Genomic DNA, 24,430 nt, shown 5'->3' with positions numbered 1-24,430 from the left:
CGGAACCTATAATTAAGTTAAAGTTTCATTAGCACAATTGTGTTCGCCCTCTGAACATATGCCGTACTCAGCAGTATGGGAACGATTGTTTTTTTCTCGGATATCTGGTTTACTGAACGCAGAAGAAAAAAAATGTAATTAAAACTTACACCCAAGTGCGTTTATACGCACTCAGTGAAAATCGAAACCGGCCAATCAATGATGCTGGAAGTTGGAAACAATTGGTCGCATTATTATTGGACGACACTTCCAGCTGTGAACGGTTCGACGGGGCGTTCAGAGTAATTAATGTGTCGTAAAAAGCAATTAATAGTGCTTATAATTGCGAGTGGAGCCTTATCTTCCTACTTAAAGGATGGGTTCGGAAATTTCAATTTCGCTGCCGGTAGACACAATACTCGCTTCTAAATTAAAAATGTTCGGCGAGACTTCTGAGAAAGAACGATCGTCCTAATATGAACACCTGGTTGGCGAATCAATTGTCAATCCTCAGGTACCAAACCTTTCCATCTTTTATTATTATTTTTATCATTATGAGACAAATCAGTGGCGCTCACCCCCGCTTTCAGTACCCCATAGAGGGGTAAAATAACACACATAAAACTGCACGTTTTATGATCCCAGGTTATGTACTGTTTACGGTTTCGGTTTGTGTTTTTTTTCTCCTCGCGTCATGATTTCACTTCTCTCTGTTCCGCCAAAAGACGCCTGGCTGGCAGCCCGCCCAATGAAGCGATCAGCTGTCAAATTGAATTTCAATTACCTTGGTCGGTGGCGTTCGCGACATCAGGCCACGGGCCACGAAATGTTACCGGCTCCGCCACCCGCCGACGACATCGATGAGACACAATTGCTCAGGGCTTATTTTTGTTTTATTGCACTTGAATATCTTTATCAGCGACCGTAATGTTTTTATTTTATGACAAACCGCGGGCGCGTTGTAGGGACCTAGGGAAAAAACCGGAGGAAAATGGGCCGCGGTTTGGCAGGTGAATTGGGTTGATATTATTTTGGTGGGAGCTTTCGTGAATTGTTTTTCTGTGTGACATTTTTTTTTCTACTCTCTCTGAGTTCCCATCCCAGATGGGACCGAACGCGCGGTAAACCCGCGACGACCGTACGCGCGGTGGTCCTCAAAAGGCTGCCGCCATAAAAGTAAATATTTAAAAGTTTCCACGTGGTGTTGCTGCTGCCGCCTGCGGGTGGATGGAGATGGAGATGCTGCGGCTCGTTCCGAGACAGTTTGGGGTAGGGGTGGTTGAGTGGCTTTTTTTTTCTCCGAGTTTCTGGCATGGCACGCGCTTACCGCATCCACAGACGAGAATGTCGTCACGTTTTGTTATGGCGCGGAACAACCACTTCGGGGGAGTGTGAGAAAGGATCAACAGGAAGAACGATTTGTTTTGACGGGACCGGAAGCATGATTGGTGGAATTCCGGAAAAAATGAGTAAGAGAAAAAAATCAGAATCTCAAATTCATGTCTTGCTTAACATTCAAGGTTTTCGGGCAAGCCGTGAAGTCTAGTTGATTAGGTCATCAGTTCATTGAACCGTGTGGTTCTACGATCACCATTTGAACTGATTGACCCCTAGGTTTTCTGTCCCCCTTCTGATGCCCATACTGTACGTTTCCCTGATCTTCAGATTGATTTTGACAAAATCTTCACCAGCTAGTCAGTTTTTTCGAACGTAATCAGAATCGTCCTAAATAAAGCGTCATCGGTGCCGAAATTTAACCCACTAACGCGATGAGCCTTTTGGCTTTACGAGTACAAGGTGTTTTCTTAATTAAAAGGTTTGATCTGGAACAGTTCATCTGAGTAACGCAACATCAGGAGTTTAGGTCATCATGTTACGAAGTTATCGGGACGTCAAGTCGTCAAATTATTGGATTTTCAGTTCATTAATTCGCAAGATCATTTGACCACCAACGAGGCTAACCGGCCTTAGAGTCGTCAGGTTATCAGGCAATAAACAATAAGGCGGTGGTCGTCAAGCTGAAGTGGCGACAGTTACGATGGTGAAGACCATCAAGATGCACCCTAGGAGATCTTTCATCTTTCGAGGATATGATGGATAGCTCCTTACGAATGTTGAAGCCACCAGCCCACAGAAAGTTTACTTTCTTAGAAGACTTGAACGCTATCCCTTACACCTCGGGCGGCGGCAGCGGTCTTAGCCGGAATCACCGAAGACCCTGAAGAGGTGAAGATCAACCAATTTGCGTATCGAGACTAGTTCTACGGTATGTCGTCAAATCGTGGACACTTCTCCATTTCGGTTTCAGCAGGACTGCGCATCGCCTTGAGTTTTGGCAGGTTTTTCGATCTGCAGACCGTTTACCGTCCAGCCTGGGGATCTTTACACCTGGAGGTCATCAAACTGGTATTCACACGGATGATGTCGAACTCCTCGGCAATCCGCAGTAGCAAGAGGAGGAGGATACTGTCAAGCGCGACCCCATCCATCCTGCGGTACGGTGCGGCGGCCTTGAGGCAAGCCGTGGGAAGACAGTGTAAACCTTCGGATTATCACCATCTCGGATACTGGACCATCTCGTTTGAAGCCGCCTGGGTAGTGGCGGGCGTCATTCTCAGCTCGGTTTTGCCAGAGGAGGATGTCTATTGTTACGACAATAAAGACAGCCCAACGTACGAAATTTCGCCAATGAGGACTCGATGTTCAACTGTCAGCAGCTGTGGGACAGCTCCGCGAGAGGAAGGTGGACACATCGTCTGATCCCGCACATCGGGACTTCCATATGACGTAATTCCTGACTGGTCATGGATGCTTCATGAAGTACCACTACCAGTTTGGACATGTGGCTTCGCCATATTCCACAGATTGTGCTGACGAAGAGGAAACACCACACCCTGCAGACCGTACTGCCTGTCCGAAGTTTGCAGGGGTACGTGCCAACAGACGGCAAGTCTGTGGTCATGACACGACAGTAGAAAACGTGGCGCAGAGGATCTGTACGGACTCCAATAATTGACATGCGGTCAGCGATGGGTGCACCCGGATGTAGTCAACGGCACCGACCCCATCGGGGTCGAAGCGACAAACTTAAGGCATCATTTTCAGCGTAGTGGAGGCCATAGGTGGGCCGAGAACGTGTGCAGGATACCCCACGAGGAGTTCCCGAGTAGTGCCACTTCCTACAGGAGAAACTGCGGGAATAAGACTTGACCTTCTTCGCTATGCAAATCGTTGGGAAAGGGTTGTTCCACGATCAGGGAATACCCACGGGTAGAGCGGCTCTCGACGCCGGGCGAGCCTCTCGAGTCGGAGAAGGATGACGTCTTCGTCCCCCGCGTGTGCTGTGAAATACGCTAGTCTAGGATAAGCTGCTCTCGATCGGCACACGATGGGCACAAAGGTAGAAAACCTCGGTTCCTGGAGATAAGAGGTCGGGCTTCGAGTCGTTAGAGGAGAGGTAAGGCCTCGAGTCTTCAGGAGGAGAAGTGTTGGAACGGACAACCTCGTATCTTCACGATTAGAGGTCGGGTCTCGAGTCGGAAGAGGAGAGATTAGTCCTTTAATCAACAAGAGGAGGGGTATAAGTGGTTACCTCAAGTCATTACGAGGAGAGGTCAGATCTCGAGTCGCTAAAGAAGAGATCGGGCCTTGAACCGTACAGAGGAGAGGTCACCCTCGAGTCGATACGAGGAGGGGTCGGATCTCGAGTCGTAAGAGGTGGGATCAGACCCCGAGTCCTGAGAGCTGCAGATCGTTAGCCCTGTGTATATGCAGATCTGTATATTCCGTGCCGATTAATCGTCAATATCTGTAGCTTGTCAGGCCTAAAGCTTGTAGCCTGTTTACACTCAAAGATTCCCAGGATAGTGATTTATTTGGTCAGGGGATTTTGAAACCGATAGATTGTAGGAGCAGCAGTTCAATCCTTCTATTCTCCAGATAGATAGGTCGTGAACAAACTGAATATTTTCCAAAGAGCCTCAAAGAATGGTTAGGAACTCTTCGCAGGCCTTCGTGATCTCTATAATGCAGGTCGTTAGGTCTTCAGGCCTGTATATATGCAGGTCTATAGATATTCATCAATACCTGTAGCTTGTCAGGGTCCAAGACCTGAAGATCATCTGAATGTCTGTTCGGAAGCTCGTCCAGCCTGAAACCCGTTTGGCCTTAAGATCCAAAAAACCCCAGGATAGTGTTGCTCTGGCCAGGGGATTTTGATACCGATAAATCGTCAGAGCAGCAGGTCAACCCTGCTATACTCCAGACCGATAGGTCTGAACAAACTGAATATTTTCCAAAAAGCCGCAAGGAAGGGTTAGGAACACTTCGTAATCCTATATAATGCAAGGCCGACACTTTTTAATGGTTTGATCTTCCTGAGATTTTCAGCGTGCCATGATTGTGTATAGAATTGTGTATCTTGTAATAATAAAACAGAAGACCATCAGAGGTCGGACAAATTTCAGGCTTCATAGTCAAACAGAATCCATTGGCTTTAAGTTCGTAGATCATCGTGCTTTAGGTCGTCGTTGATCAATAAGGTAGTGAGAAATTTTTTAAATCTTCAAAAGGCCGTGGTGCGAAATAAATAAAGAAATTGTCAGTCCAGTATATCGATAGGCCTTCTTGGCGTCAGGTCTGTAAGTTGCCAGGCCCCTACTTCGTTAGGCTTGTTGATCGTCAAGCTTGATAGTCGTCAAACCGGTAAGTCCTCAGGCCGGTAGTTCATCTTGTAATAGGTTGTCAGACTTGAGGGCGGATTTTTAGGGCATCAGATCAACCCTTAAATCCGGTCGAAAGGTCATCAGGTCTGCCGGTCCTGAGAGCTGCAGATCATTAGGTCTGTAGATATTCATACCGGTAGATCGTCAATACGGGTAGCTTATAAGGCCCAAATACCTGGAGATAGCTGATTTATCGGGTCAGCGGATTGTGAGACCGGTAGATCATCAGAGAAGCAGGTTAACCTTTCTAGTCATCAGACCAATAGGTCATGAAAAAACTGAATATTGTCCGGAGAGCCTCAGAGATAGGTTGGGGACTCTTCAAGCTGTAAAGTCTTCAAATATCAAGTTCTTGGTCATCAGAGCAAGGGAAGAATGACCCTGGTAGTCAAACTCCCCTGAAAAAAAAAATCCGATCCTCTTGTCGAAAAGTTGCCAAGGCAGAAGAAATTGAAAAACATTGTCGGCTTTAGGACTTCTTGAAGCTGAAGATTGATTGAAAGTTGTCATCAGGGCCTTGGTTACAATGAGGCCGTGTAAGCCCTCGTGATCCTCTTTGATGCCAGGCCGACAGTTTTCAATGATCTGATCTCCTGACATTTTCAGGAAGACTTGTGTTTCATCTAGTAATACTAAAGCATTAGACCATCAGATCGGAAATTTTCAGGCTCCAGAGTCCATTGGGTGGAGGTTCGTAGATCATCGTGCTTTAGGTCGCCGTCGAGCAAGAAGGTCGTAAGAAATGTTTCAGGTCGTCGACAGGCCGTATTTAATGCAAAATTGACATCTCAGACCCTGAATCTGAGCTCGGAGCTCATAGATTGATTCACACACAGAGGGATTACTCGAATTAGGATTAAGGATGCCTGCTCTCTAGTCAAAAATTCACTCAAAATCAATAATGATCAATCCTAAACCTGTGACCGACACTTAAACTTCAAGTATCGGCAATAAGCAATTACCCAACTGAAATTAAGAGTAAACACAAATAAACAGTAAAAAAAAGTACGCAAGACAATTAACAACCAGTCGCATCAATGGACGCGTCGAAAATGTTTACAATTCGGTAGTAAAAGGAAAAAAAAAAACAACCCACAAGTTTGAATGAATGGTCGCGTGTGCAGGAGCTTATGCGTACCACCTCGATCGACTGCGTGTGTCGGTACATATCGGACCCAGTGCAAGCACAAACAACAACAGAACCCGGGGCTGCTGGGTGCGTCGCGTATTGAATGAACAAACATAAACAGTTTTTTTCCTCCCATATGAGAGACGGTCGCTCGCGACCGGCCAAGTCAATTAAGCTTCACAGTTTTGGATGTATGTTTTAAGGAAAAAAAAGTGTCAATCGTATCACGCATCAACGACCGAGTGGCTGGTCAAAAAACCACCCGAGAAGATGTCGGTAGGTTTGTAAATAAATAAACGAACAAACTAGGAAACAAAACTATTTATCATTGAAACAAATTCTAATTGAGAAAAACACTTACCGAATAAACTCAACGCGAAGGAGAGAATCAACCGCCTCGGCTGTTACTGTAGGTCGTCGTGTCGGTTGATTTTGAACTGCTACTTTTCACGCACTGACTTCACTTTTGAGGTTGTTGTTTTTCTTCTCTTTTTTTTTCAGGAAAAATACACTATCACAGTAATTGGCAAACGGGGCACAATTACATCAAACTGACACTTCTCCGAAAGGGAGGGCGAGGGTTGGAGCCTTTCTCAATTGTCAAATGTCACTGGTTTGATTTTTTTTTAAAATTTTTTTCTAAGGTAGGCTAGAGAGAAAACAGTTTCCACTTTCGTACACTTGGGATTGTGATAACCGTGTGCTGCTTTAGGGTTGTTCAGTGTTGGTTGGATCTGTGAAGAAAATTGTCAAGCAATTAAAATTACATCTTCTCCTCACTCGAAATGAGCAAAACTAGTGTGCGCGCGATTGGGTGCCTTCCTCTCTTTGCCGGGATAGTTGTTATTGTTTTATTGATTTTTCCCTAGCACTCTGGTCTGGAAGCGCGTTGGTTTCCTAATCGGTTTGCCCCCTGCCTGCCTGCCTGCCGTCGTCCCCTTGGACCACCCACTGGGTGCGAGGGGGTGGTTCTCACCCCTTTTCCTGGGATGGGTGGCCTTTTGGGTGAAGTGTACTTTTACAAGTACTTGAGTCGTCGTCGTCGTCGCCGTCGTCGTTTTTGCAGGGTTTGCTCTCGTCCGTTGTTTTACTACACAATCATACCCCATCGCCGTCGCCATATAATGGCAAGCATCATCATCATTACAACACGGTTTACTTTCGCTGTGACGAAGGCGACGCCGAAGACTGGAGGTCGGTTTGGGATCACGGTGGTGTCCGTGTGCGATATTATCGGAGTCGTCGTCGTCTTCTTCGCTGTGTCATTTTCGCGTAACGTACTGCCCCTTTGCTAGTGCCTTCAATGCTGCTTTTACCACCCCCTGAATTGGGTGGAAGGTTTTCCACCACGTGCTATCTTGCCGCCATTGCTGCTGGTGGCACCTTTATTTGGTAAACCGTTTTCGGTCCGAGCAAATTGTGTAATACCTACTACGACGCTACATCATGGGGGGTACACAAGTTGAATTACAGCACAAAACTGGCTACAACAGTAATACAATTCGGTTTTTCAGCAGGAAAATGTCCAAAATAGCGACGTCCGTCGTCGTTGTCGAAGATGTAGTTGTGCGCTCAAGTGCTATGTAATGTACTTGAAATAGGGTTTCCAAATTTATGGCTCATTTGTCATTGAAGATTTGTCCAGTTTCTACACAATTTATTAGCGATTGCTATCGTCGCACTCTCCACTTCTCATATTTGATATCAGGGAAAGAACACATTTTTTGAATGAGTAAATGAGAAACTACTCATTTCTGTGTGAATATTCTGAACTATTCACTCAGAATATCAGGCAACACTGCTGAGTTACCACGAACTCAGTTTGAGTCATTCAGGTTTAGCGTGTACTGATGTAAACATTTATACCGTGTTTATCTTCATCACCTATCATCAAAAATTATCGATCTATTGTTCAATTGCGAATTGACCAAAGTATGTGGAGAACCAAACTGAAATCTGAATCTGAAATCTGAATCTGAGATCTGAGTCTGAAATCTGAATCTGAAATCTGAATCTGAAATCTGAATCTGAAATCTGAATCTGAAATCTGAATCTGAAATCTGAATCTGAAATCTGAATCTGAAATCTGAATCTGAAATCTGAATCTGAAATCTGAATCTGAAATCTGAATCTGAAATCTGAATCTGAAATCTGAATCTGAAATCTGAATCTGAAATCTGAATCTGAAATCTGAATCTGAAATCTGAATCTGAAATCTGAATCTGAAATCTGAATCTGAAATCTGAATCTGAAATCTGAATCTGAAATCTGAATCTGAAATCTGAATCTGAAATCTGAATCTGAAATCTGAATCTGAAATCTGAATCTGAAATCTGAATCTGAAATCTGAATCTGAAATCTGAATCTGAAATCTGAATCTGAAATCTGAATCTGAAATCTGAATCTGAAATCTGAATCTGAAATCTGAATCTGAAATCTGAATCTGAAATCTGAATCTGAAATCTGAATCTGAAATCTGAATCTGAAACCTGAATCTGAAATCTGAATCTGAAATCTGAATCTGAAATCTGAATCTGAAATCTGAATCTGAAATCTGAATCTGTAATCTGAATCTGAAATCTGAATCTGAATTCTGAATCTGAAATCTGAATCTGAAATCTGAATCTGAAATCTGAATCTGAAATCTGAATCTGAAATCTGAATCTGAATCTGAAATCTGAATCTGAAATCTGAATCTGAAATCTGTATCTGAAATCTGAATCTGAAATCTGAATCTGAAATCTGAATCTGAAATCTGAATCTGAAATCTGAATCTGAAATCTGAATCTGAAATCTGAATCTGAAATCTGAATCTGAAATCTGAATCTGAAATCTGAATCTGAAATCTGAATCTGAAATCTGAATCTGAATCTGAAATCTGAATCTGAAATCTGAATCTGAAATCTGAATCTGAAATCTGAATCTGAAATCTGAATCTGAAATCTGAATCTGAAATCTGAATCTGAAATCTGAATCTGAAATCTGAATCTGAAATCTGAATCTGAAATCTGAATCTGAAATCTGAATCTGAAATCTGAATCTGAAATCTGAATCTGAAATCTGAATCTGAAATCTGAATCTGAAATCTGAATCTGAAATCTGAATCTGAAATCTGAATCTGAAATCTGAATCTGAAATCTGAATCTGAAATCTGAATCTGAAATCTGAATCTGAAATCTGAATCTGAAATCTGAATCTGAAATCTGAATCTGAAATCTGAATCTGAAATCTGAATCTGAAATTTGAATCTGAAATTTGAATCTGAAATCTGAATCTGAAATCTGAATCTGAAATCTGAATCTGAAATCTGAATCTGAAATCTGAATCTGAAATTTGAATCTGAAATCTGAATCTGAAATCTGAATCTGAAATCTGAATCTGAAATCTGAATCTGAAATCTGAATCTGAAATCTGAATCTGAAATCTGAATCTGAAATCTGAATCTGAAATCTGAATCTGAAATCTGAATCTGAAATCTGAATCTGAAATCTGAATCTGAAATCTGAATCTGAAATCTGAATCTGAAATCTGAATCTGAAATCTGAATCTGAAATCTGAATCTGAAATCTGAATCTGAAATCTGAATCTGAAATCTGAATCTGAAATCTGAATCTGAAATCTGAATCTGAAATCTGAATCTGAAATCTGAATCTGAAATCTGAATCTGAAATCTGAATCTGAAATCTGAATCTGAAATCTGAATCTGAAATCTGAATCTGAAATCTGAATCTGAAATCTGAATCTGAAATCTGAATCTGAAATCTGAATCTGAAATCTGAATCTGAAATCTGAATCTGAAATCTGAAATCTGAATCTGAAATCTGAATCTGAAATCTGAATCTGAAATCTTAATCTAGTTGTTCTTAAAGTGATGTCAAGATTTTCATTTTCAAAATAGGTTTGTGAAAGTCCGGCAACCCTAACCGAATCCAAAAAGGGGTTGAAGCATTGCGGGATTAATGTTCCCGGAGTAATTTATTGTCTGAATGGTTCGTCGTCGTTGTCGTCGTCGGGGGAAAGGAAATAGTGTGTGGTTAAAGGCTTGAGATGACTTTTTGTTGGCCCCGCTGCCGTCCGCGTCTCCCGTGTTAATATCTTTCTCAGTGTAAGTGTAACTGTTTCAGGGGGTGATTTTCCGGGAAATTTATCGGTGTGAGTGGGTCCACTACAAGGAGCAGATGATAGATTTTCCAGCGGAAAAGTGGAAGCGCGGAGCGAGAAAACTACAAATCAACACGGACGACGACGGATGGCTGTTCTGTTTTGCCTCCAAACTTCGGCTGCAAGTGTTCGGCACCTTCGACGAGTACTCGAGCGCGGAGTAATGAGTGTGTTATGCAGTGAGCATACTTGCAGGCGCGTGAACTGAAACGTTCTCTCTGGGAGCGAACATTTTTTGGCCCACGTGCTCCTATGTATGGGTGCATCTAATTGTTTTGAGCATCCCACCTAATAACTCATACAATCTCGCGGGGGGTTGTGTACTGAATCCGACCGAGAGCGACTCCAAGTGTTTTGACGAAACAATTGGGTATGTTTTTTGGGAAAAACTTTCCCCTCAAACCTTCTCCCTTCCTTCAGACGTTCACCCGAAACCCCCTTTCTCGCAATTTCGCAGAAAAGGGGTAATGGAATTAATTAGTTTCAGAGACAGAATTTTCTCGAATCATCAGTCAAAGCTGTCAACGCTTCGAGAGTTGAATCATCTCCGCCGCTTCGATATGATGGCTGGGCTGACTGACCGGGACCGGGAATTGTTGTCAACGTGCCCACCAAATGGCTTTCTAATCGAATTAAAATCAGTGCAATTTCCCTTGGCCCACCCCCGCACTTTAGCTGAACTCAACTGTGCAGAACCCACGGAAGGGAGGAGGTCGGACGGAAAAGCCTTCACGAGTTCCAGATTTTCTTTTGTTACGTAATCTTCAATTGAATTAAAGGTTTCTTCCTGGCATGCGGCATTGCTGTGAACTACATAGATACCTACTTCTGCCTCCCCCGCAATCGTAGGCCGGGGCTTTTAAGCAAACCAGCGAAGAGTACAGAGCGCTGTACTCACAATTTTACAGCGAAAGACGGAGGACAGTTGCACAATTTCGCCGCCGCCGCCGCTGCTTCCTTCTCGATTAATTCAATTAAATTCAATTACCATATTCCCGGGCCGAACTTCACAGAGCGTTTTGCCTCGACTTAGTTAGAGCGGAGTGTGGTGGGCAGAAGAAGAAGACTCCGAGCTAGAAAAGTCGCTCTAGTTCCAAGATTGTGACAAGGAGAAGGGGAAGGAAAAAGATGTCGGGGGACCGGGCAGGGACCGATAGTGCTCCATAATTCCATATCGGTAATTAATTTAATCAATGGGGCCTTAATCGTGGGGGTGGGGGACCCACTTCACAGAACTGGAGTTAGTCAGAGTCAGAATGATGATAGTACTTCAACATTTCAACATTTTAACATTTTACCGACATCGAAAGGTGGCAGCTCGGTAGTTCCCACAATAAATTATGCACCTTCGCTAATCGATTCCGATGTCCGGCTGGGACTTTAAAGCTGTGAAAAGTTCCGGGAATGGATCATAGAGTAAGGGAGTGGCCAATCACGGCGTTTGATTTGCTTGTCGGCCTTTTGACAGGTGTCCTGGGGCTTCCGTTCCGGGTCAGTTTGAACAAAAAGGCCATTTTTTACTGTCTTACAGTATGTAATAACACAGCTTGGTCGTCATATTATGATTAACAACTACTATTTTGAATAACTGAAATTTGCGTCACCAAATCTGCTTTTTTGACCAGTGCGTGGCCTAATAGATAGAGATCAAATTTTCTTCGTCACTGGTGATGAGCTCGAATCTCGGTCGTCGAAAACATTTCACCCGCTTCTGGGGTCCAAAACAATTTTTTGAGCAATATTTATAAGAACAAACATTAGGCAAATTTTGAAAGCTATTAATACAATTTAAGAATTGTTGATTAGGGTGGCAGACCTGGGTCATGTCGAATTTCGCAAACCGAACATATCAATTTTGTAGATTGGTAAAAAAAACTAATCCATGCTAAAATTTCAGCTCATTCGGACTTGATTTAGGGATGCCTCAAGGGGCTAAAAGTTTCGCTTTTTGGAACCTCAAAAATTAAAAAAAAAGGAGAACCAAAGGAAATCGAAAAAATCGAAATTTAATGTTGATTCCAAATGACTTAAACATGCGTAAAACGTCGAAATCTGGCGATATCTCGAAAAAACTTTTTTTTTCCAAATCGACCTAACATTTTTTTAAATCACGTAAGGGGGAACCTCTTAGGAAAGGAAATCGGGAAAACCGAGATTTTATTTTTGAAGCATGATGACTTAAAATGCATGAAACGTCGAGATCACCAAAAATCGACTTTCTGGAACTTAATCAGATTCCTTTCCGAACAACGAGCGGTTTTTCAAAAAAAAAACGGTCAGAGAAAAAAAGATTAGAAAGTCGATTCTTGACCAAACAATAACACCAGATCTCGACGTTTCATACATTTTGAAGTCAAATGGCATCAAAATTAAAATTTCGATTTTTTCGATTTCCTTTTGGTGCCTCCTTTGGTGATTTTATGTTGGTGTAAATCAGTGGTTTTTAAAAGAGGTTCCTACCTTCTCCTGGGGGCGTTGAGCGTTTGAGACAATACAAAAGTGCGTTGTTTTTCTATACAAATTTGATCAAAAATTTTCCTAGGGGGCCGGAGAGCTCTAAAATATTCAGATAGGGCGGCGGTGATTGAAAACATTTTGGAATCCACTGAACTGGTCTCTATTGAAGTTGCCACATTTATCCAGGTTTTATCCGGATTTGCCCGGATATTTAATGCAAAATTTTGGAAAAGTCCGGTCGTCCGGATTTAATTTAAAAAAAATCCAGATTCTGCCCAGATTAATTCACTTTGTCTGGCAAATCAAACAAGGAAAAAAAACAAGTTGTGTTGTAAATATTTTTTTTGTTTCTAATGTTATTAGAAAGTTTAGCAAAAATAATCATAAAAAGTGTTTTGGAAGCCTAAAATACGATTTACAACGTGTCGATTAGTTTTGATAAAAAAAAATTGTTTTAATTTTTTATTTTGAGTAATTTGTGGGTTTTGACCAAATTTGCCCGAATATTTCCCGGATTTTTGGTCGTAAATTAAAAAATCAAATGCCCGGATTATACCAAGATTTTATTTAAAATATCTCGGATTTGTCCGGCCTGGGTACGTGCTGATAAAATTCTGGCATCCTCAGTCTACATGTTGTTTTATTTTCTTTTCTTTGATTTTTCTTCGGAAAAGGCCTGAATTTTGACAGGATCAAATCAATTGATTGGTTTTTGTCAAGTTCGTGAAAAAAAAAATTGAATTAAAAAAAAAAACCAAAAATGTCTGGCCGAGATACGATCGGAAAAAGTTTCGCAAGAGAAACACGTTACAAAATTCCATAAATCCATCGACAGTAAACATAGTCAACGGAATGCCTTCAAAACTTGGAAAATTTCTTGCTGAAAATTTGAAATTTTTATACTGAATTTAAGATAAAAATACGTTTAAATTGCACAAAACCCCAGTTGGATCTTGTTTTATAAATGTACAGTTTCACAAATTTAAACGAAACGAACACAAACACATACACAGAGATCTCAATGAAACATGATGTTTCCTCGAAGAGATTCCTTTCTTCTTAACTCTAAGCGTACATCTTTCGATGATATGATGGCTAGCATCTTCCAAATGCTAAAACCACCAACCCACCGAAATTGTACTATGTATGCCGTGACCGGGATTCGATCTCATACCCCCTGGCTTAGAAGAAGGCTATCCTCTACGCCACGGGCGGCGGCAGTTTTGTTTCCATAAGGCTTTTCAGGCCCGGTTTGATCCGAATTTACCCGGATATTTTGTACAAAACTTAGGACCCGCCCCAGTTGCCCGGATTTTGTCGAAAAATGTCCAAAATTTGTTCGGATTTTAATGAGGCTGGAACAAATATCAAATTAATCTTTTTTAACCAACACCCCCCCCCCCCACCCTTCGACATTTTCAAAAAACCAGAAGGGGGAAACAAATAATGTTTAAACTATTTTTTGGAAATTTCGAATAATTTGCCAAATATTCGAAATATTAAAAAAAGCAAAAAAAAAAACAGATTGTTAAAGACGGGTTTATCACCTTCTGTATCCTTGATTTTATTGAAATTATTCTAAAAGAAATTACTAGCTTTATATGTTTTGTGAAATTATATTTTATGCAATTTTGTTGCATACAAGCTTCCGTGAAATTTATTCCAATTTATTAGTGTTTTGCAGAATTCTTTTTCCCTTCCCTCGCGATTTTCCAATTTCAAGTGACAAAAGAAGGATTTGTTCGGCCTTACTGTAATTGCAAAAAAAAAACAAAAAACTCAAAAAATTAACTTTAATTTGATATTTTTACGACCAAAACAGAAATTTTTTTGACAAGTTTTGTCAAAATAAGCATGAAAGATTTTATGGAAACCGAAAATACTATTTGAAAAAAAAAGGCTGATGTGTTTTGACAAAAAAAAATTCAATTCATGATATTTATTCTGAGTTTATGTCCAAATTTGTCCCGGTTTTTGGGTTGAAAATTATTGAATCTTCTGTCCGGATTTTGATTCCGATACTAGTAAATTTCTTGCTGAAAATTGGACATTTTCATACAGAATATGAGTAAAATTAATGTAACATAAAACTGGTTAAAACCATGATTCAACAATGTTGAATAAATATACAGCATTTTGTTGAAATTTTGATTGCCTGATTGCCCGTTTTTCCGGATTTGCACGGATATTCTGTACAAAACTTAGGAGTGGTTGCCTGGATTCTGTCGAAAAATGTCCAGCGCCAAAACAAACGAAAAACTCAAATAAATTAACTATAATTTGTTATATTTGCGACCTAAAACGAAAAGTTTTGGACAAGTTTTGACAAAATAAGCATTAACGAATTTATGGAAGCCGAAAATACAATTTGAAAAAACGGCTGATTTGTTTTGGTAAAAATATTCAATTCATGATATTTATTCTGAGTTTTTTGCCCAAATTTGTCCGGATATTGCCCGGTTTTTGGATTGAAAATTATTAAATCTTCTGTGCGGATTTTGTCGGATTTTGATTCCGATACTAGGAAAATTTCTTGCTGAAAATTGGACATTTTTATGCAGAATTTAAGTAAAGATGATGTAACATAAAATTGTTTAAAACCGTAATTCAACGATGTTGAATAAATGTACAGTATTTTGTTTAAATTTTGATTGCCTGATTGCCCGGTTTTATCCGAACTTGCCCGGATATTTTGTACAAAACTTAGGAGTGGTTGCCTGGATTTTGTCAAAAAATGTCCAGATTTTGTCAGGATTTATTCACTTTATTCGCCAAAACAAACGAAAAACTCAAATAAATTTACTATAATTGGTTATTTTTGCGACCAAAACGGAAAGTTTTGGAAAAGTTTTGTTGAAATAAGCATAAACGATTTTATTGAATCCGAAAAAAAAATTATAAAAATTATTTTATTCCTGATATTTATTCTATAATTCTTGGGTTCTTGCTCAAATTTGCCCGGATATCACCCGATTTTTGGGTTGAAGATTATGAAATAAACTGCCCGGATGTTGCCAAGTCTTAGTAGAAATAGCCCGGCCCGGATGCGTGCGGTAAAAATTCATGCAACCTTAGTTTAAATTGAAAAGGTCTCGCGAAGTCGGTTGTGTATGTGTCCTTTGCACAAACTTATAAATAAGAAGATAACTTTTTTTTCCTGTACAGGACAATGTTGCTCAATTTGGTCAAATTAACAGTTCATCATAGAGAAGTAAGTGCATATCTTCAAATTAGATTAATTTTTTTTCTGTTTATTTCTATTTGTAAAAATTAATTAAATTCTTCTTTTTTTAATATTAATTTTTTCAAATCTTTTTAAATTTTATTTTATTTCATTTTTCTTCAAGATAACTTCCACGCCAACGTCAATAGTTAAAGTTTGGGAGCAGTTTCCGGGAAAATCGGGAATTCAGGAAAATCTGGATTTACAATTAGACCTCATACTTCTGATATCAAAGAAATCTTTAGTTTTAGTTTATGAAATCTTATGAAGAGATTAACCACTGTAATGGTTGTATGTTACTTTAATTTGTCGGCCTTAGCGGTGAAACCTTTTTAAAGATTATGAAATTTCTTTATATATAGATGGATAGAAGGTTAGATGAAATGAAAGATGGTGAAAATGAGCGGGTAGAATTTATTTAGAAGCATTATATCAGCACGTATCCGGGCAATTTTATATAAAATCCTGGCCAAATCCCTGCAATTGATTTCAAAATTGACGCCCAAAAATCCAGGCAATATCTGGACAAAGTTTTGTCAAAAACAGTTGAAAGAAAGTTTTCAATCAAGTCTTATCGACATATTTTAAATTCTATTTTAGGATTTAAAAAAAACCTTTCATGATTAGTTCTATAAAATTTGGCTGAAAAAATTTCGTTTTGGAAACTTAAATTAAAAAAATTTACAACTCAATATTTTTTTGTTTTTGCCAAAAAACTGAATAAATCCGGGCAAAATCCGGGCATTATTCAAAGAAATCCGAAAGACCACGCCAGGTCGGACTGTTCCCAAATTTTACATTTAATATTCGGGCAAACCCGGATGAAACTGAGCAATCTGTCAATATGAAGGAATGCAAAATTTAGGAACGGATTCAGTTTTGAAAATTTCAATTTGCATTGGTATTTCGAACAAGCTCGATTAGCAAAAGCTTCTCAAATCGGCTATCAATCAGCCCGAATAAAAATGGTTATCCAAAAATTTAAACCAAAAGATTAATAGGCCAAAAGCTTATTTACACCACATTTCGTTTGTGTGAAACATAAAATTTTGAAAAAATGTTTGAGGCACAAGATACCAAGTTTTGTCGGTCTTGAAAAAACAAATGATGCCCAAAGTTGGCATCATTTCCTTTCCACTACCATGGGCATATCGACAGCAAAATGATTTTTTTTTGTTTTTCTGGGATTTATATGCAAAATGAGGTGTAGTTTAGAAGCAAGCACAAACAATATATCATTAACAAAAATTTGCATCCCGCTTCTGAGAATTTTGTTAGCATTTTGGATTTTTACATTTTTTTACAATTTTGCGCGTATCATTTTTATCCGTCCAAATTGATAGCAGATTCTGCCTGAAGGCATAATTTTATCTTAAAAGTTTCCTGAAATTGGGTTCAAATTTCAGAATAAAGTTGCGAAACATAACGTGCAAGGTAAAATTAGTGAACTATTTGAGTTTTTGATATGGATTTTTTTCTTAAAGTCTTCTGAGATCGAATCAAGTTTTGGAACTCGAAATTCGTGATATAAAAAATAAATTATTTGAGAATTGCAAATCGATATTTTGTCCTAAAAGAATAAATTTATTGAAAAATTAGTATATTGTCAATAAACAAAGTTCATTACAACAAAATTAGAAATCGGAATGAAACATAGGTTCACAAAATCAAATAAAATGTTGAAGTCGGGAATTCGTTTTTTTTCGAAATAGGATTCAAACATAAAATTTGTTAGTATTCGTTCAGAACTTTGAATGAAGAAAGTTCTGACGAATGGATATTAAAAATATTCCCAGGGTTCCCAAAACTTTGGTCGGCCAGGCTTCACTCTCCTTTTTTGGTACTCAAAATTAAGTTTAACCGAAATTCAAAACATAGTTCGATTGTATGAACTGAAAGCTGAGTTCCATTTTCCCTCTAGCGATGGTTCAAAACGGAGTTCAAACTGCGAACTTAACGTTGAGGGCTTCCACTGAAGTGCTGTTTTGAACAAAAAAAAAACTTAATTTTGAGTTTGACAAAAAGAGCGTGTATTTTTTACAAAAACCTGGCACAATTCGTGCATCTGATTCCAAAAAAAAAATTCAAACTAAAATCCTTGCGATATTTCGTGCAAGCATGGTCAAATTTTTCAACAAAAATAAAAAAAACACTTGAAAGATTGTTTGTGATCGAAACACATGAACAGAGTTTAAGTCGAATTTTTAGCTTTCAAAAATTGTTCATGATTGTTTTGAGAAAATTTGTAAAAAAAATTTCGTTTGTGGACGCAAAAATTAAAATTCTGTTGATTATAAAGATTTGGACTGTATGTTTCAGTGTTCATATAACCGCAAATCAGTCTATTTTTTTTTCATATAAACGACGTTTAATTTATTCCGACGTTTCGGTGTTTATTGACACCATCATCATCAAAGTTTGATCACTGATGATGATGTCAATAAACACCGAAACGTCGACATAAATCGTTTATAAAAACAAAATTGGACTGATTTGTCGTTATTTGCACAATCAAAAATTGGCATAACTCAATTCGAGTTTTCTGTGTGATTTTTTTTTAATTTGATGACTCTTGTTATTTTTTTCAAAAAAATTTTTCACTAAATCTTTTTTACGCCAAGAAGGTAAGAATTGTATATGTCAAATTTAAAAAGAAACTCGAGCCTTATTTGGTGCTCCGGGTTGTGAAAAATTCGGATGTCCGGATTCCCCGATTCCTCCCTGTTAGCATAGTTTCAGTATTATCAATTAAAAATTTGAAATATTGAAATTCCATATTTCATCCGAACAGAAGGCCTAACCTAATGTTTGGTAAAACATTTTTCATGTCTTCCCTTCCCCAGTTTTTTTTCCTTCATCAAAAAATCCACCCTCAACGGATTGATAATAATCGAAAAGAGTGGTTCGGCTACACACAAAAAAAAAATCACCACTGAAAGGGTGCGCGATCACCCGGATTAATAATTAACACAGCTTGAGTTATGCGAATTTTCCAAGAAAAAAAAAAATAGAAAAAGTTCGCTTAACGTTTTCGCCATATTTTAGGGTGCAGCAGAAAAATGTAGTTTATTTTTAGCAATATTTAGGTTGCACATTGCTCGGAAAATAGCGAAACCGATTCACCCCAATTTAATAACATTTGGAACAGAACGGGTAGAAATTGCAGTATCAACACCACCAACATCCAAAGGCAAAGAAAGGAAGGGGAAGGTTACACCGACTGAGGGATGATTAAATCGGGAACCGATTTTTGCAACAGCAAATGCATGCAGCAACCGACCGGAGTCGATGCGAAATGCGGAAGTGTTCGGTTCGATTTTTGCTGCGAAAAATGGGGTAAACAGAACACGGAAGATTCCTTCTTGGTTTTGGTTTTCGGTTCAGCAGGATCACTCTCACAGTTCATCTCGTCGTCGCCGTCGTCGTGTTGGGAAGATGGGAGTCCTGTTTTTGCAACAGTGTGCGAGAGGGATTTCTCGTAGCCGCGACTAAAACTGGCGTGGCCCCCGCACACGTGGGGCGGTGGAACCTTAACTGGGTGTATGGAATGAGGACGCCGACGACGAAAGGCGATGGGAGATTTATGAGATTTTGTGGTGGCGTTGTTGTTGTTGGGTTGGCGGGGGGGATTGGGTTAAGGATTGGGAGCGGATCAAACAGCTGACTTTATGAGGTGTGAGCTTGGGTTGATTCAGGCGCCCGAACCAGGACGCCAAGGGAATCGGTTCGAATCGATTAATTGAGTCGGGGTGGATGTGTTGGTTGTTGGTGGTGGTGCCGTATTGATTTGCGAATTTGTCAAACGAGGGTCAGCTAGATTGCTAGCTAGCTAGGAGGAGGGTGATTAACCGAAAAAGGGTGACTTGCATAGTTACCGTGGTGTAGATTTATGAGCAGCGTGGAAACGTAGTAGGCGAAGCAACCAAGAGATGAGAAAAAGGGCGACGGCCTTTGCCGATTTGATGCACAGGTTGCACAGCCAGCTGGGATCGAATTTCTGCCCATAAAACAGCAACTACGGCAGCACTAGCAAAGGCAGCAATTGCAGAAACAATGTAACAGCCTATGTGCGGTCAGCAAAGCACAGCGACGGCAACGACGACGACGACACATCTAAATTCTAAAAACGTCCATAAAATCTATAGGTATCGCACTTGGTGATTCGTTTTTGTTGTTGTTCCTTCAACACGATGCCATTGTTCTAGCACAGCACATTTTTCACTGAGGCTGGAGTACTGGCTGTCAGTTGCACTTGAAATATGACATGTTGTTCACTCAAGTCTCGTGGTGTCCCGCATCCGGGCAGATTGGACAGAACAGATACAAACACCCCGTCCGTCCGGATGAGACGATTGGAGGTACGAAGCGCGGAAAAATAATTTAATTAAATTTTTTTAACGTCGTCACCGGCGTACGAGACAATTACTCTCTCTTCACGTACGGCAGCGGTGGCACCGATTGAGTTTGTCTGCGAGTAAAATCTGTGCCGGGGCCGTGAATGTTATCACTCGCTTTTAATCAAAATCAATCAAACTGTTTGATTAATTATGAACTTTTGTTTTTTCGGGTGTTGGTACTGTTTTCATCTGTGAAGCAGGTCTTGCGAGAGCTGCAACAATTCGAAATGGTGCGCTTTATCAATCACACACTACAGGCGTAACACACTGGTTTTTTTTTCGGTTGATGATTGGATTCGGTCCACTGGGTGATGGACTTGGAGAGTTGTCAATTTTTCTCCCTGCCCATGGACAGTCTGTAACTATGTTTTGCGATATTAATTTAATTTAATCGAGCGCGGAACCGAATAAACGTGATGATGACAACGGCTGGCCAACAATCGGTCGGAATTCAATTTCAATCTTCTTCCGTGAACTGATAGCATTGCAGGCAGTCTTATCAGCTTCTTGGGACAATTACTATTGATTAATCTATAGGTGTTCTATTTTTTTTATGTCACTTAATGCCCCGGGACAGTAAATGCCCGCCGATTCCATCGATGATTGCTGATGTGTAAGCCAAGGTGTGGAAATTAATTGCTTCTCGGCTCTTATCGCACCACGTCCAGTTTGTTTGGCCAGCAGGAATATTAATCGATAAGTAAACACAATTCATCAAACACACTAGTAGAACTAGTGCGCCTTTTTCTTCTCCCCAAGCTAATCGGGCAAATCATAAGTGTTAAAATTGCACAAACTTAAACACTACCAACTGAAAAAACAATGTAAATCTGCACCCGTTAAACAACAAACCCAAAACAAAAAATGACTGTCTTTCCCCTGACAAACGTGACACTTTTCTGAGGACTTGTTCCCGCACACTTAGTTTTGCTCAATAAAACCGCAAAGCCACAAAAACGCACAGTAGTTGGGTGTAAGAGGATTCCCACCGAAGAGGAGATCGCAGCAACCCACTTAAACATAAAACTCAAATCAAACCGAAAAGCAATAGGAAAAATATCGCCAATCACACTTGTACGAGTTCAAACGTTCAACGCGTACGAAAGTTCCGGTAATTTTCACTCAGGTCACACGGAGACCGTACCGGAAGTTCCAAAAAAACCTAAGGCAGGTATGTACCTGTTTGTTTTTGTAAAACCGTAACCACTTTGTGCAAGTGCTCCCCGATCACTGACTCGGACTGACGTGACACACGACGGGCGCCGCGCGAACGATCTGTATGATTTTCGCGCTCCGGTTTCTATTACACACTGAGACAATAAAACCGACGACCGGACAAACCACAGAACCACACCGATCTCAAACAGACTCCGGAGAAGGTTGCAAGGTACACTTCCTCCCTCTAACACTCACGCTGTGCAACTGAACTTCAAGTGCGCTAGCGAACGCGTGACAAGCAAGCAACCGAGCAATCGAGCTAGCAAGTGTTGTGTTGTGCTGTGCTGTGCGACGACGGAGACGAGTGGCGGAGGCGCGTACTCACACAACCTCGAAACACGTACACACCGACGACGAAAAAATACACACCCGACCCGACCAATGCGAGCGTTACCGAATGAATGATTCCTTCCCTGCTCTCGTCTCAACAGAGATGAGCGGTTACCCGCGCCATTGACGCAACGAACAACTCAACCTCTGGAATCAGTACTCTCCAGCGCAAGTTTGTGTGTGTGCGCACTGAGAGCGCAAAAAATTTAATTGCACAAGAACTCAGCAGTACTGATGGGTGAGTACCCCGAAACACGGTAACCGAGGAAAACTCGGAAAACTTCATTCGGACTTCAACAAGAGAAATGAGATTTTCAAAATACTCTCTCGAAAAACGATGAGTGCTCCCTTCCCATTGGCGACCGGGTTCAAGTTATTACTGTCTCACCCATCACCTTCCTATATGCGGTGAGCGTGAGAGTGTCCAATTTGCGCAAGCAAGTGTAGATGAGACAGGTTCTCTCTTGTGAAATCCCGTTGCTCGGTCACTCACAGGATAACCACCCGAAAGCATAATCCCAAAGAAAACAAACCCAACACGTTTCTGCGGCCACAGCATGAATGCATGCGAAAAAATTCCTCGAACTAGTCCCTCGGCACCAGTGTCGGAGCTCGAAAAAATGCGTAACCGTTTTGGTTGTTTGTTGACTGACTGCGAGTTGAGTCGGTACTGCTCTGGGAAAGGTGTCCAAATTTGGACTGGGGAGCACCCACCAAAAAAAAAAAAAATCCAAACAGCATTTGATAACAATTCCTTTAGGGAAAGGGGAAGTAGCGGGTTGTTAAGAATGTGCGCAACTTCCTCCTTTGCTGACACTCGCTCTCAGTTAGTGCGTTTTGGATTTTTTTTCCAACCAGTCGGAAAAACTTGCCTCTTCTTGTTCTTCAGTTGAACAATATCCTACTTGCTAGGATCAGACGCAGGGATGAGTGAGACCGACACACACTGCATTTGTTCAATCGTGCGGAGTATGGTGGGTGGATAGGATTAATTCCGATCATGGAGCGCGTCGTGTGTTCTCACTCGGTTGATGGGAATTTGATTTTTTGAGTTAACGTCATTGTTGAAATCTTTTCCACTGTCCGTTTTATTGAAATTCTTGGGGAAAGCTTGAATAAAATCTGAGAAGATTCCGAAATGTATGGATTTGGAAAAAAAATCCTCCTGCCAAATCTCATCAAGCCTTGAAATAAAATACTTATACTTTCGCGGTGTATGAAACTCGGTGAAGTATTTTTATTGTTACTATGTTTTCCATACACTTAGTACATATTACATAATTTCTTTATAAATCTACACCAAAACAGAGGAAATTTCAAACAAAACATGAATTTAAGCTTCACATAATATATGCAACTCTTTGTTTTTTAAAATAATGTTCGATTTAAATTTCCTGCTTAAAAAAATTACAAAATTTTAAAATGCAGAATTTAATAAGTAGGATGTATTATTGTATGTTACCCGTTTTATCTTGAAGCAGGTAAATTTACCGAAATTGAATGTAATAAACGTGTAATATGGCTTTATTCTTCTTAGGAATTACCTCCAATTTGCCTTTTCCCTCCATTCGAATATTTTTTTCGTATATACAAGATATTCCAAGCACATCCGCACAATTAAGCTCAATCCTAACCCGCTAATGAGTGCCAATTTGACATTATTTGAAGTTTGGCGGCTTTGATCTTTATTCAGGCGTTTTTAAATTTGTTTATTATCATGACCACAAAAAATGTAAAAAAGTTGTGAAAAACTGTTCTGTATTTTTACATCTTTAGATTCTCAAAACAGGAATCACAGAATTTTTGACGAATTTTTGAAAGGTATAGTTTGTCTGTGGGTATAGTATGACTCACAAAAAAAAATGCGAAAATCTGTCACCAAAGTTCAAAAACACCTTTCTTGATGTCAACATCATTCAAAAACTTTTTTATTCATTCAGGCATGTAGATTAACATATTGAAACAATCACTCGATGTGTCCACTTTCGTCGGTAATTTCTTTCTCTAGGCGAGATCGGGAGGCTTCTGACATAGAAGCCAACGTCTCAGAGCTGAAAGCCTTCAGAGAATCGACACTTCCCAAGTAACACAAATTAAGCTAACTAGCATTTGGATGTTTTATTATGGTTTTATTATTGTTAAGCTCGTTTTATGACGGTTTAATTATGGTAATGCAAAATGCTTATATTCCTGAATCGACCATATGTTTTCAGATATTTTTTAAAACGCTTATAAAGCATTTATCAAACATACTGTTTTAGTTGTTTTGAAAGAGTTATGAATGCTGTGTTTAAACTATAATAAACAACAAACTTAGAAGTTTGCTCCAAGCTTTCTTTTGCATGTTTTATAAGAGCACTCAGTGCCTGATTATCAAACCGCCATAAAACTTAGTGACAGTTTTCGATCAAGAAACAGGACACGCTCAGATTAGATAGAACATATTTGATTTGGAATTCCCATTTTTACACATTTTTGATGAGTTATGTGCATTGGTTTTTAGTTAAAATAAAAAAAAAATATTAAAATCTTTGAAAGCTTCTATGTACCGGAAGTGGAATGAATAGCTCTACAATATGAGTATTGAGTGAAGGAGCCTAAATAGTAGGAACAAAATTGGCGCTTGACGCCATCATTAATCCAAGATGGCGGCTTCCGCTTTTATTTTCAAAGCTGTAAATAACTGAAAATATCATGAAACCTTCACAATATGGTTATAAGGTGAAAATAATAAACGAGTAGGTGTCGAATTTGGTCGCGATCTTAAATTCCAAGATGGCGGCTACCACTGAACTTGTAAATACTGTAAATG

General features: G+C 39.8%; 1 protein-coding gene across 7 annotated transcripts in view; it reads right to left on the bottom strand.

The window, feature by feature from the left end:
* Positions 1 to 21,653, bottom strand: part of LOC129742096 (protein abrupt) — a 183,970-nt gene extending 162,317 nt beyond the window's left edge. For 2 of the 7 annotated variants that reach the window (XM_055733938.1, XM_055733941.1), the window contains exons 1-2: positions 21,250 to 21,651; positions 6,194 to 6,566 (exon numbers count right to left, since the gene is read on the bottom strand). The gene's annotated coding sequence lies outside the window, so the exon portion shown is untranslated. Of the gene's footprint in view, positions 1 to 6,193; positions 6,567 to 19,827; positions 19,946 to 21,032; positions 21,132 to 21,249 lie in introns of those variants that run through there. The other 5 variants (XM_055733942.1, XM_055733943.1, XM_055733944.1 and 2 more) reach the window with 5 other exon arrangements.
* Between the last annotated feature and the right edge of the window lie 2,777 nt (positions 21,654 to 24,430).

The sequence above is a fragment of the Uranotaenia lowii genome, chromosome 2 (genome assembly GCF_029784155.1).
Source record: "Uranotaenia lowii strain MFRU-FL chromosome 2, ASM2978415v1, whole genome shotgun sequence".
Lineage (NCBI taxonomy): Eukaryota > Metazoa > Arthropoda > Insecta > Diptera > Culicidae > Uranotaenia > Uranotaenia lowii.
Note: the sequence above shows the minus strand (reverse complement) of the source record. Positions and strands in the feature narration are given on the sequence as shown.